The following is a 3,849-nucleotide window of genomic DNA, read 5'->3' on the forward strand; positions in this document are numbered from 1 at the left end:
AAAGATGCACAACCACCCGAGAGAACCGCAGCCTTATGAGGATTGTCAAGCAAAATCGATTCAAGAATTTGAGTGAACTTCACAAGGAATGGACTGAGGCTGGGGTCAAGGCATCAAGAGCCACCACACAGTTACAAAAAAAAACAGAAAAATATGCAACTAAAACTAGACTTTCAAATTGTAGTATGTGCTACACTGTTTTGTATTTTATTATATGACATCATTACAGCACGTGTTTCATAGCGACTGTTTATCATCTAGGAAATAAATACATGTTGAATATGAATACATTTTAGTCCAAAAGGAGGATTGTAAAATTTATTATAAAATGTCAGTTTGCAATATTTAGCTGTGCTGTCATAAGGGAGGATAGAGTCTGTAAGTAATTATATTAAAGAATACTCTTTACTTCTAACGAATTTAATGTGTATCAGTTGTATAAAAACGGGAGATTTACTAAAAATTACAAGTCATGCACTCACAAAACATGGGGTTTAATATCTTATTTTTTTCTAAAAAAAGAAAGAGATGTTTTTTGTTTACAGGTAAATTCTACACCAGTATAAAAGTGATGCTTTTTAGTTGCCCGCATTCTTCAAAGTATCTTCTTTTGTGTTCAACAGAAGAAAGAATTTTATGCAGGTTTAGAGCAACCTGGGTAAATTATGACTTTTTTTTATTTTTGTGTGAACCACACCTTTAAAGTGACAGACACATCCATGCTTCTAAAGGTATAGGCCTATGCAACCTGGGTAAATTATGACTTTTTTTTTATTTTTGTGTGAACCACACCTTTAAAGTGACAGACACATCCATGCTTCTAAAGGTATAGGCCTATTGTTTTATTAAAATTTGGATAGTCTGTTAAAGGGGTCATATGATGTTGCTAAAAAGAACATTATTTGGTATATTTGATGTAATGAAATGTGTTTATGCGGTTCAAACACATTCTTTTCCACATACTGTACATTATTGTTTCTCCTCTATGCCCCGCCTTTCAGAAACGCATCGATTTTTACAAAGCTCATCGGTCTGAAAAGCGAGGTGTGCTCTGATTGGCCAGCTATCAAGTGCGTTGTGATTGGCCTAATACCTCAAGCGTGTGACTGAAATGTTACAACCCTTGCCATATTGTAGTCCAGGGTCACATTTGATATTTGTACTGTTAGGCATCTTTCTCCAGTTCTCTCCAGGTTGATGTGCTGCTTGGCTGACTAGCTGTTCAATGGTTTCCTCTTTTTGTGTAATTTAGATGAAAATATGTGCCTTTTTTATCATTTGAGTCACTTTACAAAAGTTGCTAAAAGTTGGCAAAAACTTTTTTAAAATAGCTACATTTGTTGCTAGGTAAATAAAAAAGTTGCTAGGGTAGACTGAAAAGTTGCTAAATCTAGCAACAAAATTGCTAAGTGGCAACATTGGCTCTGCCTCCAGGGTCATAGGCATGACTTTTTTTTAAGCTGTGTTCCAATGTGAAGTGCACTGACTCCGAAGTGCGCATTTGAAGTGCAATTGCATCACAGCAGCGTGACGAAGGCTGTCCCAAACTGAAGTGCGTTGACTCCGAAGTGCGCATTTGAAGTGCGATTGCATCACGTCACGACATAAGCTGTCCCAATTCAGGATGCACCCTCTGAAGACCGCATTCCAAGGCCGATTGCATCACCGCGGCGCGACAAAGGCTGCCGTAATTCGAAAGCAACTTCAAATGCGCCCTCTGTTTTACAGGAAAATTAAGTGCACATACCATATCCCAAAATCACTTGCGCTCAAATGACGACGGGGTTTATAGAAACAGTCGCTAATGAGGGATCTACTTATATATATCTATGGGTGAGAGTTCTGTGGGGGAATTCACATTGAAATGTAAGTATTGTCATTTACAAATACCTAGCGAAAGCGTTAAAAGTCAGGTTTTTTTTAACATAAAGCCCACAAACAATAAGACAACCACTATATAAGGCAACAGTCTTTCCATTTGTTGTGTTTTTGTAGTGCTGTCATGCAAGATATGTCTACACATTTTTAACCAAACTTGTGCACTTCAGTATTTTGTATGCATGTCCTGCTGTCATATTTTCTGATGTAGCACCAATTTTTACATATGTTTAAATATGTTGTACATATTTTCAAAGATCGCACCACTGTCTTAATATTTTTCATAAGTGTTTCCATTTTCTCTTGTTCTAGGACAGTTATGGAGAAAATGAGCCTGCTGGGGAAAATACAAAGTAAGCAAGTTAATAGACACATTTTTTTGCTGAAATTCATTGTGCTGTTGTTGTTAACAGTCATGGTTTATTTGCTCTGCCTTAGGATTGCAAGTGTCCTGGGACAGGTGAGGGAGTGAGTGGTGAGCTGGTGGAGCTACTCAGGGAGGATATCAAACTCCAGAGAGAGACAGATGAGAGGAGAGCACAGGAGAGAGACAGAGGAGAGGAGAGCACAGGAGAGAGAGACAGAGGAGAGGAGAGCACAGGGGAGAGAGACAGAGGAGAGGAGAGCACAGGAGAGAGAGACAGAGGAGAGGAGAGCACAGGAGAGAGAGACAGAGGAGACCTACCTGGGTTTGAAAATCACATCCACAGGAAACTTTAATCATGCTGTGAATGAACTGAGTGATAAAGCACGCTGGGCCTTCTACGCCATAAAACGGCAATGTCCTATAGAAATCCCCATTAGAATTTGGCTGAAAATATTAGAATCGGTAATTGAGCCCATTGCCCTCTATGGCAGTGAGGTGTGGGGTCCACTGACAAATCCAAATCAAGATTTCACCAAATGGGAAAAACATCCAATTGAGACCCTGCATGCAGAACTCTGTAAAAATATATTACACGTGCACCGGCACACAACAAATAATGCATGCAGGGCAGAATTAGGCAAATATCCTCTAATCATAAAGATACAAAAAAGGGCGATTAAATTCTGGAAACATCTGAAGCTCAGTGACCCCCAATCATATCATTATAACGCTCTGCAATACCAAGAGATGAGCAAAGAAAGCAAGCCCTTCCCTCAGCTGATCCAGAGCTTCAGTCCTGATGCTTCACTAACATCTACTGATGCTCTGAATCACAACATCACAATCAGTCAGATTACTGCACAAATCAAACAGAACTACATCACTCACTGGCAAACCCAAACACAACAGCAGAGTAAAGTGCAATGCTATCTGGCCCTAAAGAGAGAGTACAGTACGGCAGAGTATCTGTACACAGTGTCAGATAAGAAACTGAGAAGCACGTTGACCAGATACAGACTCAGTGGACACAAGCTGATGATAGAGACGGGGAGACACAGAAAAACATGGCTGCCACCGGAGCAGAGACTGTGTTCACACTGTGATCTGAATCAGATGGAAACAGAACTGCACTTCCTAACAGAATGCCCCAAATACACAGATATAAGGACAGTGTTCTATGATAAAATACAGCTGATCCATCAGACATTTAAAACGCTTTCAAACCAGGAGAAAGTGCCGTATCTGTTAGGAGAACAGAAGAACTGCTGTGTGTTTGCTGCTCAATATGTGTCTGCCTGTCACCATAGAAGAGAAAACTCTCAACCTGCCCTGATCTGATGTTTCCAGCACATCTACATTATATTATGCCAAATTGCTGTATTATATTACTTAGATGTATATTTTGCTTCTGTAAATATGTCTAATTCCTAATTTTATTTTTATTTCTAGTTTATATATGTAGCGAATCAGCTCATGGGGAAATATGAATAATTCATCATAACTAGTTATAATTAATTATAAATATTTAGATCCGCTGTAGATATTTAGCTGACCTCTCAGGGTCAACTGTCTGTCAATTCTAAGAACGTTAATTTCCTGGTTAA

This window comes from Sinocyclocheilus grahami, unplaced genomic scaffold (assembly GCF_001515645.1).
Source record: "Sinocyclocheilus grahami isolate Dianchi unplaced genomic scaffold, SAMN03320097.WGS_v1.1 scaffold1321.1, whole genome shotgun sequence".
Lineage (NCBI taxonomy): Eukaryota > Metazoa > Chordata > Actinopteri > Cypriniformes > Cyprinidae > Sinocyclocheilus > Sinocyclocheilus grahami.